This window comes from Bufo gargarizans, chromosome 9, assembly GCF_014858855.1.
Source record: "Bufo gargarizans isolate SCDJY-AF-19 chromosome 9, ASM1485885v1, whole genome shotgun sequence".
NCBI lineage: Eukaryota > Metazoa > Chordata > Amphibia > Anura > Bufonidae > Bufo > Bufo gargarizans.
In genome coordinates this window covers 150,841,130-150,853,899 of record NC_058088.1, presented here as the reverse complement: position 1 = coordinate 150,853,899, position 12,770 = coordinate 150,841,130, and positions in this window count along the sequence as shown.

Below are 12,770 nucleotides of genomic sequence, written 5' to 3'. Positions count from 1 at the left end.
TATGACTGGTTCAAATTCACTAAGACATGTCTAATTAGTATGATCATGAAAATGTGGTGCAATTGACCACTCAAAACAGAGGCAGTGAAGATCTGGTGGCCTGCAGTGGAGTAGAAATTAGACTGACTTTTTACAACTAAATAAGGCGCACCTACATAAAGTATGAACACTTCCGAATAAGTCTTAAAACTCAGAATAGGCGCAAGAGGTGAAAACGCTTCCAGGTGCAAAATCAGTTGGAAAATGAGACTTAAAAATAATAAGACCACCAAAAACTGGCCTTTTACGCCTGAAAACAGGCGCAGACACTATAGTAAATGTATCCTGACACCCTTGTAGAAATCTTGCAGAGAACACAGGGTTTAATCTGCTGATCTTTGGCTGGTGGCCAGCAGAGGGGACATGGATTAGTCAAGGGGATGGGGCTTAAATATCTATTTGTATTAATGCATAATCAAAAAAAAGGAACAGCACCTCCAGAGATAATTGACTTAAAAGCAGGCGCAAGCTACCATAGCACCTATGTAGAAGCAGCACACCACTAAATGCACTAAGGTAAACAGGTGAATGTGTGAACAGGGTCAAATACATGACTAGCATACTTACTATTAAGCGGGGTAGAAGCTCGTAGGGCATATAATTGATCAAAAAATATGTCGGGCCCATCCACCAGACGTCAAGGTGGCTTCTCATCAGATGGGACCTACTTTAACACGGAGTGTCCAGCTCCATTGTAACTGATTAAAAGCACCAGGCAGGTGGGAGTTCCAAGTTCCACAGAGGATGCCTACTCCTCTACTATATACTCTTCTACTCTGCTCAAGGCTACATGCACACGACCATATGTGTTTTGCGGTCCGTTTTTTTTTGGGGGGGGGGGGGATCCATTGTAACAATGCCTAAAAAGGACAAGAATAGGACATGTTCTATATTTTTTTGCGGGGCTACGGAACGGACATGGTGATGTAGACAGCACACTGTGCTGTCTGCATTTTTTGAAGACCCATTGAAATGAATGGGTATGCATCCTATCCACAAAAAAAAAAAACGGACACTGAAATAAACAACGTTCGTGTGCATGTAGCCTAATAGTAAGTATGCTAGTCATGTATTTGACCCTGTTCACACGTTCACCTGTTTACCTTAGTGCATTTAGTGGTGTGCTGCAACTTATTTGTTTTTCTATCTATTTGTATTAATGCAGATAGCGCACCGCCAGGAGGCTGCTTCTCCAGCTCCAGCTATGTGACCTATAGACAACCACTGTGAGCAAGGGCGTAGCTTAAGGCGCATGGGCCTTGGTGCAAGAGTTTATCGTGGGCCCCCCTTCCCTCAGTGCTTCGGGGCAAGGGGCAGGGGAGAACATAGCCCTCATGCTGCCGAAAGCAAAAACTGAAACGGCAACAAACCCTTCCCCCCATCCTCATGCCAAATTCTTGACCAACCTTTCCCTCCAGCCAGAAGTGTAACTTGAAGATTCTGGGCCCTAATTTAAAATCTATGACTGAGCCCTCCACTTTCTATAATACTGGCACAAGGGTCTTTGGGCCCCCTCAAGCTCCTGCTACCTCTGCACCCCTGACTATAAGGAGGGGGTGGGGGGGGGGGGGGCATGGCTGAGCTTTAGATTAGATTTCTTTTATATATTTCTCAGTTTTAACTAATATGAGACAAAATAGGACCAAGAGAAAGGAGGAGATGAAAGGAGGCAGTGTTGGCATATTTTTTATTTAATGTACATTTTCTGTGTTTAGTGTTCCTTCAAATACCACTGTTCAACACAGGTTTGTAACGGAGACATGTCAGCAGATTTGCACCTATGACACTGGCTGACCGGCTCCATGTGCACTTGGCAGCTGAAGGTACCTGTGTTGCTCCCATGTTCATATGTGCTCACGTTGCTGAGAAAAATTATGCTTTAATATATGCAAATGAGCCTCTAAGAGCAATTAGGGTGTTGAGCCTCTAGGGGTAATGGCTACGCCTCCATTGCTCCTAGAGGCTCATTTGCATATAATAAAACATAATTCTTCTCAGCAATGTGGGCACATATGAAGATAGATACCTTCAGCTGCCCTTTAAGATGCTCTTTAACTATTTTTTTTAATATAATGTTTAGTTGTTGAACACAAAAATGACATTGTAAATGCGAGATTGGTTCTTGTTGGGAAGTTAGAGGGAAAAAAGGAAAGAACACTGAGGGTATTTACCAAGCTACTTACCCCACTATCGGGGTGTTAAAGTCGGAAATGATGGTGCATGCCATAATTTGTGACATTTTGAGGTTCTAGTCATTTTTCTAAAGGGGTAGGGATTAGTGGGAGGGGGCGGAGCCTACCATGGCTTCCCAGATTTACCGTAACTTACATCAGAAACTGGCGTCAGTTATGGCACAAGTTTACACCAGCCCCTAGCTGGCATAGATTTGAGTTTCTGACTCGCTGAGATGCTTCTAGTTTATTAAGAGACCTCTCACTCCAGCGTACAGGGGCTCAAGAATGGGGTATGAGAACGCCAGTCTTGATAAATCTCCCGCGTGTAAAAAGATTTTCCTTCATTAGAAAGAAAATGCACACACATCAGCAGTAATATGCCAGCATTGCAGGGCTCCAGGTTTTGTAATGCTCCTCATGTTCGTCACTGACTTCACCACAATTAACCACTTCCTGACTGGGCGCATTTCATTTTTTTTTTTTTGTACATGCGTCTTTGAAAAACATGACTTTTTTTTCCAGTTTATGGAAATAATTTTTGGCCCTTTTCTGGTCATACCTAGGACTTTATTTTGATTTTAATATTTTTTTAGGGAAAATGCAAAACCAAGGGAAAAAGTAGTCAGTTTTTCAAGTTTTTTATTTTTAACAGTAAGCTCTTGCGAGCAGGGACCTTGTTCCTCTTGTTTTAATTGTTGACTTGTTTGTTGCTATGTAATTTATGAATATATTGGCGCTATATAAATAAAGAATATTATATTATTAGCATAACATGCCACTGAAATTTTATTTATTTCTTTCTCTGATATATGGGAGGAAAAGGTCTTGGTCGCCAGGGGAGGGGCTAGAATCTGTGTTGTGGAGTGTGGTGCCGCTTATCCATTTTTTTTTATTTTTCCTTAGTTTTTTTTATTTTACAAAGACCTTTGGGGAATGTGACGGACTGAACCGTCACTGAGGCTGCTGCTGGAGAGGCCTCCTTCCTACGGACCCAGAACTATGGAGTTGTGTTCCCCCTCCCCTTCCTCAGTCTCTTGGAGTTACAAGGAACTATTAACCCTTATTTATGTGTGGAGTATTATAGGCCATGTTATGTTTTATTCGTTCGATAGAGGAATCTCTTGTAAGAGCTTGTTCCTGCATCGCTCTCTGACAGAAGAGAGGTCACCCACTGGCACCTGGAGACCTTGTCTTCCTTGCGCAACCTCACTGCAGAGGTGGTCTGTGTCTCATAAGACCGATCCAGCTCTGCAGACTTCCAGCCCCTGGCAGTAGTACTGTAACCGCTGGGACCGGGGCAGCAAGCGGCATCGCTTCAATCTCTGCAAAAAGGCTCTTTAAAGGCTACAGGCAGTCAGGAAGTGGTTAATGGGGAAAGACATCTGAATGGGAATACAGGATATGCAGCTTCAGGGACATTCTGCAGCCAGTTGACACAAATTTGAAAGCCTTCCCTATGCTTTTTCTTTCACTGTCATTCAACAGGTTTTCACATTTTTCAATTTTTTCTGCATTTTTTTCTAAACAAGAACATCTTCTAAACAAGAACTAATGTTGCATTTTCAATGTAATTTTCGTGTTTAGCTCTACAAAATTATGTAAAATTACTTAATCATGTCTCCGTTACACGGTTCTACAAAAATCAGGAAGTTGTTTTGTAACAGGAAAATTGACAAATTTGATGCCAGTATGCCAATTCAAGCCAAATTCCTTCAATTTAATTGACTTCATTTTGTTTTGCTTTATGGGTGGACTGACTAGTCTGGGTTTCCATGTTCAGTTTTTTTCATGCAGTTTTTAAAGCCACAAGTCAGGTGTTACAATGGCGGCCTTTGTCCACTCTCCTCGCTTCGGTCTTTCTGTGTGTGAATTGGTTCTAGGTTGCTTTGTGTCTCCTCTTTGTCCTTTTAATATTGATGACTTATGCCCAGGATAGTTAATCAATATCAGATTGGTGGGGGTCCAACACCCGCCACCCCCGCTGATCAGCTGTTTGAGGAGAAGGCTGCACCTGTGCGAGCGTGGCTTTCTCTTCAGTGTATACCTGCTCACCGTCGACATCCTTCCTATACAGTTGGCCTAGTGTGTCATTACTTTTCTGACATGAGTACGTTTAGAGGTATTCCTATCTGAGACACTACTGCCGTATTGATGGGATATGCCATAAATGTCAGGTGTTTGTCCTCAATAATGGGACCCCAAAGAGAACACTGTTCCGTAGAGGTGGATGGAGGCTAGCCGCACATGCACACCTTGCTAATCTATTCATTTGTGGGACCCACACCTGTTTCAATTATGAAGTATCCTGTATTCCTTTAAATATTTAAGACCAGCATACTATATGCTGGCTTTATTAGAAAGACCTCAATTATTAAAGGGGTTGTCTCTCAAATTACATTTATCATGTAGACAAAGTTAATACAAGACACTAATGTATTTTACTGTCTATATTACCTGCAGTGCTGGCTTGATTCATTTTTCAATTGTGTTATACATTGCTGGTTTCCAGGGGTTACAGCCACTGCTGCAATCCAGCTGCGGTGGCCATGCTTGCACATGGGAGCATGCATTGACATACAGTGCCTTGCAAAAGTATTCACCCCCCCCCCCCTTGACTTTTTTCCTATTTTGTTACATTACAGCCGTAAGTTCAATGTTTTTTTAATCTGAATTTTATGTGATGGATCAGAACACAATAGTCTAAGTTGGTGAAGTGAAATGAGAAAAATATATAAATAAAACTAATGTTTAGAAATAGAAAACAGAAAATTGGCATGTGCGTATGTATTCACCCCCTTTGGTAGGAAGCCCAAAAAAAGCTCTGGTGCAACCAATTACCTTCAGAAGTCACATAATTAGTGAAATGATGTCCACCTGTGTGCAATCTAAGTGTCACATGATCTGTCATTACATATACACACCTTTTTTGAAAGGCCCCAGAGGCTGCAACACCTAAGCAAGCGGCATCACTAACCAAACACTGCCATGAAGACCAAGGAACTCTCCAAACAAGTAAGGGACAAAGTTGTTGAGAAGTACAAGTCAGGGTTAGGTTATAAAAAAATAAATAAATAAAAATGCAAATCTTTGATGAGGAGCACCATCAAATCTATCATAACCAAATGGAAAGAACATGGCAAAACAGTAAACCTACCAAGAGACGGCCGCCCACCAAAACTCACGGATCGGGCAAGGAGGGCATTAATCAGAGAGGCAGTAAAGAGACCTAAGTTAACCCTGGAGAAGCTGCAGAGTTCCACAGCAGAGACTGGAGTATCTGTACATAGGACGACAATAAGCTGTACGCTCCATAGAGTTGGGCTGTAAGGCAGAGTGGTCAGAAGAAAGCCATTACTTTCAGCTAAAAACAAAAAGGCACATTGTGAGTTTGCGAAAAGGCATGTGGGAGACTCCCAAAATATATGGAGGAAGGTGCTCTGGTCTGATGAAACTAAAATTGAACTTTCGGCTATCAAAGAAAACGCTATGTCCGGCGCAAACCCAACACATCGCATCACTCAAAGAACACCATCCCCACAGTGAAACATAGTGGTGGCAGCATCATGCTGTGGGGATGTTTTTTCAGCAGCCGGGACTAGGAAACTGGTCAGAGTTGAGGGAAAGATGGATGGTACTAAAGACAGGGATATTCTTGAGCAAAACCTGTACCACTCTGTGCGTGATAAGAGGCTAGGACGGAGGTTCACCTTCCAGCAGGACAATGACCCCAAACACACTGCTAAAGCAACACTTAAGTGGTTTAAGGTGAAACATGTAAATGTGCTGGAATGGCCTAGTCAAAGCCAAGATCTCAATCCAATAGAAAATCTGTGGTCAGACTTAAAGATTGCTGTTCACGAGCGCAAACCATCCAACTTGAAGGAGCTGGAGCAGTTTTGCAAGGAGGAATGGGCAAAAATCCCAGTGGTAAGATGTGGCAAGCTCATAGAGACTTATCCAAAGCGATTTGGAGTTGTGATTGCCGCAAAAGGTGGCGCTACAAAGTATTGACTTTAAGGGGGGGGGGTGAATAGTTATGCACATTGACTTTTTCTATTATTGTGTCCAATTTGTTTGCTTCACAATTAAAAAAAAAAAATATATATATATATATCTTCAAAGTTGTGGGCATGTTCTGTAAATAAAATTATGCAAATCCTGTAAACAATCCACCATGTTAATTCCAGGTTGTGAGGCACCAAAATACGAAAAAAGTCAAGGGGGTGAATAATTTTGCAAGGCACTGTACATGCGCAGCAGATCCTGTTCCAGCCACTTCGTATCTGTGCTGCTGCGGTGGCTGAAAACCCTGGAAACGAGAAAAGCATAATGCAATGGAAAAATGAATTAAGCCAGTTAAAGGAGGCAATATGGACATTCACACATTAAAGAGAGCCTTGTACAGTCCTGATCAAAAGTTTAAGACCACTTGAAAAATGGCAAAAAATCATATTTAGCATGGCTGGATCTTAACAAGGTTCCAAGTAGAGCTTCAACATGCAACAAGAAGAAATAGGAGTGAGACAAAACATTTTTTGAGCATTCAATTTAATGAAAAAGTCGAATAAACTGAAACAGGCTGTTTTTTAGCTGATCAAAAGCTTAGGACCACATGCCTTTAAAAGGCCAAATCTGTGCAAAGATGTGGATTCATTGTCATTTTCTGTCAGGTAGTCACACGTTGTGATGGCAAATGCAAAAAAACTCTCCCTTTTTGAACGTGGTCGGATTGTTGAACTGCATAAGCAGGGTCTCTCACAGCGCGCCATCGCTGCTGAGGTGGGACGCAGTAAGACAGTCATTTGGAATTTCTTACATTTTTTAATGATCCTGAGGGTTATGTACCAAAAAAGTCACTGAGCCGGAGGATCCAATTGGCTGTCCGTCAAGACACTGGACGATCCTCAACCCAAAGGCCCTTACTGGTGCTGACTGCAGCCCCATAACCATCAGACGGCATCTGAGACTGAAGGGCTTCAGCAACAAAAAACGTTTTCAAAGACCTCGTCTCCTTGGAACGCCACAGAACTGCTTGTTTGGACTTTGCAAGAGAGCACCAAACATGGGACATTCAAAGGTGGAAGAAAGTTTTATTCTCTGATGAGAAAAAATGTAACCTTGATGGTCCTGATGGTTTCCAATGTTACTGGCATGACAAGCAGATCCCACCTGAGATGTTTTCTACCCGCCACAGCGAGGGGGCGCCATAATGGTCTGGGGTGCTTTTTCCTTCAGTGGAACAATGGAGCTTCAGGAATTGCAGGGGCGTCAAACGGACGCTGGCTATGTCCAGATGTTGCAGAGAGCATTCCTCATGACTGAGGGCCCTCGTCTGTGTGGTAACGACTGGGTTTTTCAACAGGACAACGCTACAGTACACAATGCCCGCAGGACAAGGGACTTCATCCAGGAGAATAACATCACTCTTTTGGCCCATCCTGTGTGTTTCCCTCATCTAAACCCAATTGAGAACCTTTGGGGATGGATGGCAAGGGAAGTTTACAAAAATGGACAACAGTTCCAGACAGTAGATGGCCTTCGTGCGGCCGTCTTCACCACTTGGAGAAATGTTCCCACTCACCTCATGGAAATGCTTGCATCAAGCATGCCGAAATTTTTTTTGAAGTGATAAACAATAACGGCAGAGCTACTCATTACTGAGTTCATGTTTGGAAGTTGGATTTCTGTTTTGGGGGGGTTTAGTTTATTTTTTGGAGGTGTGGTCCTAAACTTTTGATCAGCTGAAAAACAGCCTGTTTCAGTTTATTTGTTGTTTTCATTAAATTGAATGCTCAAAAAATGTTTTAGCTCACTCCCATTTCTTCTTGTTGCATGTTGAAGCTCTACTTGGAACCTTGTTAAGATCCAGCCATGCTAAATATGATTTTTTTGCCATTTTTCAAGTGGTTTTAAACTTTTGATCAGGACTGTATTAACATTGTCATTTGCTGAAGTGAGACAACCTCTTTAAGAAGCGCATGCCTCTTAGTAATTGTGGATATGTGAATGTTTATGCTCAAAACTAAAATCTATACAAGCAAAGGAGTTTTGTAAATTTCTGCTATAATATGCTGGCTAAAGTTGCCCCAGCAACACACACTTTGTGAAAATATGGTGGATAGGGCTCTAAACCATGAAAAAGTGTGTAACCATGGTGTGTGCCAAACACTGCAGATTTTTGCTGCTGGTTTTCTGGTGTACTTGAATGATAAATGTCCCCCAGGAGTTGAAATATTTATCTCTAAGGATGGGGCTATATGACCAGTTGCATTAAAAGACCTCTGTAGATACAGAAAACAGTCTATCTAGCAACCACTCAGTTGTTTCCAGTCCCTACAGTGGTCACAGCTTTTTTCTGCTATGGTCATTCCTTTTCTAAAGGGTGTCTGCTTTTGAAGAAGTCATGGCACAGTTCTAAGCAGCAGGAAACAATGGGGGTAAAGATGAGCGAACATGTCAAGGTTCATTTCCAGGATGTCCCTCCATGACAGCACCCACTGGAGGATGTTCTATTGGTCTCTGTAGGGACAGGATGCGAAAGAGTTTAAAAGTTTTCTCCCCACCCTCATCTCCAGTGTTCTTCCTGTCCCTACGGGGATAGGAGCAGAGAGGAGTCCCTGCTCAGGGATGAAGAAAGAAGATGTTTCAGGAAAGGGCTGAGGCTGGGTCAGGGGGTTATGCCTCTCCTCTCAGCTTCAAGTAGCCCAAGCTAGCACCCCTCTAGGAAGGGGTCCCCAGCTCTTCCCCGATACCTGAGAGGGCTGGTTCCAAAGCTCCTTCCTCTGTCTGCATCGGTGAGGTATCGGGGATGCCAATGCCGCTTCTCCAGAGGGAGCTCTGGGCTCGGCTGCGGCTCCTGCGCTCCTCTGTATGCGCAGTCCAGTCAGGATTGCCATTCATACTGCGTGATCGGAAGTGCGAGTACGCCGGAAGAAGATTGCAGCGCACATCATCGCATGTTGGTAATCTGAGGCCTTGCATGGGGGTCGACTCTTCCTTGGAATGAGTCCCCCGGGAAGAGGAGGCTAAGCGGTGAGGCGGCGGGGGGTGGGGGCGTCGCGGACCAAATGGGGTAAGTTTATTTAAAGTGATGATGGCTGATGGTCAGTTGTAAATCATGGAGGTCCTGGTATCTGGAAAGCAGGAGGATATTACAGCTCCCCCCATCCAGGGTTATGTAAGTTACACTTCCTGCCCTGTTTGTCCAGTAATATAGAGATTTCTATATGAATCTGGCTCTCCTCGCTCTTCCTCCTTAGGCTGGGCTGAGAAAGAGACAGGACACAAGTCCCATGGAGATTCAAAAAAGAAATCTAAAAAATGTGCGACATGTCCTAAAAGACTACTGGAGTCTGCCTTTTAAAAATTCTTAAAGAGGAACAACCTTCCTTTATGTCAGAATTTAGAGATCTAATAAGAGAAGAAGTCCAGGCGGCAGGATCAAATCAAGCCCCTAGCCCAGTCCCCTCTCCAACACCCTCCAAGAGATTCAGGGTTCAGATGGATTCTGAGGATGAGGGTTTATATTACTCAGAAGGAGTGGAGGAAGATAATCAACATCCCCCTTCCTTGCTTGCGGATGAACCAGGAAGATACTTTTTTTCTGGGGAGGACTCCTAACAGCGGTAAGACAGACTATGGGAATCAAAGAGGAGGAGCAGGCCCGATCCATTCAAGATGAAATGTATGGGGGCCTGAGAGCAAAAAAGAAGAAGCTTTCACCAGTGAATTCGATTCTGAGGGAATTAATAAAGGAAGAATGGGAAGAAGCTGAAAAGAAACTATATGTACCACGTGATTTTAAAAGCAGACTGCTTTTTGATCCGGAAGAGACAAAAGTCGATGTGCAAGTAGCAAAAATGGCAAGGAAAACCACGATCCCTTTTGAAGATTCATCCCAGTTGAAGGATCCAATGGATTGTAAAATAGACTGTTTATTTAAAAAAAGCATGGGAGTCTTCGGCTGTGTCTATTAACAAACATTGCTGCCACATCTGTGGCCAGAGCAATGAGTCTGTGGCTAGAACAACTGGAGAATCCTCTCAAACTAAAAACTTCCAGGGAAGAAATTTTGGAGTCACTACCATTATTGAAGATGGCTACATCTTTTATAGCAGATGCCTCAGTGGAATCTATCCAGTTTTCAGCAAGAAATGAGTCACTAATAGGGTTGCGTGAACCTGAACTATAAAGTACAATCCAAGTAAATCCATCTGTTAGATTCTGTGGGGACAAATTATATATTTTTTTTGCAAAAAAGTACATTTGCGCCCTATACAAACACCCATTTTGTGCTAGATACTACATTTGGGGCCTTTGCTACATTTGTGACAGTCCAATACAAGCGTTAAATACTGCTGTTATATTGTGGTTTAAAAAAAAAACACCCATTTTGTGCTAGATACTACATTTGGGGCCTTTGCTGCATTTGTGACAGTCCAATACAAGCGTTAAATACTGCTGTTATATTGTGGTTTAAAAAAAACACCCATTTTGTGCTAGATACTACATTTGTGGCTTTTGCTGCATTTGTGACAGTCCAATACAAGCGATAAATACTGCTGTTATATTCTGGTTTTAAAAAAACACCCATTTTGTGCAAGATACTACATTTGCGGCCTTTGCTGAATTTGTCACAGTCCAATACAACCAGTCAATACTGCTGTTATATTGTTGGTTGACAAATTAAAAAATTTTGTGACCATGAAGTAATTGTATAAAATTCGCTTGTCACACTGTTGTGTGACCTCAAGAAATTTTTCCTCTTTATGACACAGACACTGCCTTACTGTCAGTGAACTTAATTGTTGACTATTGGCAGTTTTGTTGCCTGACATAAACCATCTGTTAGTTTGGTTGGTTAACGCAGAGAATGAGGAGAGCGTCAAATAAGGGACGTGGCCCTGGTCGTGGTGCTGCTGGTGTTGGTGGAGCTCCTGTTGCAGGGAGAGGACGTGGTCGATGTGGGCCAGCTACATGCACAAGTAAAAAACACCTTCCTCAGGTGCGAGTAGGTGACAGAACCTTCAACGTTATTTGGTAGGGCCGAATGCAGCTCTACGAATGGTGAGGTCAGAACAAGTAAAGGCCATAGTAGATTGGGTTGCTGACAGTGCCTCCAGGTCCTTCACATTGTCTCCCACCCAGTCTCCTGCTGAAAGATCAGATTTGGCACCTGCAGCCCATGGCCATCAGTCTTTCACCTCACCCCCTTGCAAAACAGCCAAGCTGCCCGAGCCCCAAGTCATGCAGCAGTCTCTTCTGCTTTTTGATGACTCTGCTAGTAGGGTTTCCCAGGGCCATCCACATAGACCTGCCCCAAAGTGGAAGCGATTGAGTGCACCGATGCCTAACCACTTATGTTTCAGGATAAGTACATGGAAGGACTACTGCAGCACGTTTCGGATGATGACGAAACACAGGTGCCAACTGCTGTGGTTTTCTGCAGTGTGCAGACCGACAAAGAGGGCAGGGGGTGACGTCTGGGTGGAAGATGATTTGGAGAATGATGAGGTTCTCGACCCCCACATGGAATCAAGGTCATGCAAGGGACCTGTCTAGTTCGGAGGAAGAAGCGGTGGTCGCACAGAGCCACCAGCACAGCAAAAGAGGGAGCAGGGTGCAAAAGCGGAGCGGCTGTCCCCTAGACAGTACGCCTGCTACTACCCACCACAACAAGGGACAGAGCACAACAAAGCCAGCTCCAAGGAGTTCCTTGGCGTGGCAGTTCTTCAGACAATGTGCTGACGACAAGACACGAGTAGTTTGCAGCAATCAGAGCCTGAAGCAAGGCATAAATGTTCTAAACCTGAGCACAACCTGCATGACCAGGCATCTAAGTGCAAAGCATAAGCAGTGGAGTAGACGCCTCAAAAACAAAGAAAGGTCTCTGGCATCTCCTGCTTCATCTTCTGCTGCAGTCTCGGCCTCTTCATCCCCCTCTGGAGTGACAGTGGCACCTGCCACCCCGTAAACAGTGGAAGTGCCACCACCTGGGTCACCAAGTATCTCCACAATGTCCCATGGAAGCGTTCAGCTGTCTATCTCCCAAACACTGGAGCGAAAGAGGAAGTACCCCGTTACCCACCCGCGATCCCTGGCCCTTAATGGCAGCATTTCAAAATTCCTTGCCTTTGAAATGCTGTCATTCCGTCTGGTGGAGACGGAGAGTTTTAAAAGCCTTATGGCGGTGGCTTTCCCACAGTATGTCGTTCCCAGCCACCACTACTTTTCCAGGTGAGCCATCCCTTCCCTGCACAACCAAGTGGAGGACAAAATCAGGTGTGCACTGTGCAACGCCATCTGTGGCAAGGTCCACCTAACTACGGATACATGGATCAGTAAGCACGGTCAGCGTAACACCTTCACCACCAACTTCAGCACAGCCAAGGGTAAACGACAGCAGGCAGTTTTAAAACGTATCTGTTTGGGGGACAAACCCCACACCGCGCAGGAGCTGTGGACGGGCATGGAACAACAGACCGATAAGTGGTTGGTGCCAGTGAGCCTCAAGCCCGGCCTGGTGGTGTCCGATAATGGGCAAAATCTCGTAGCAGC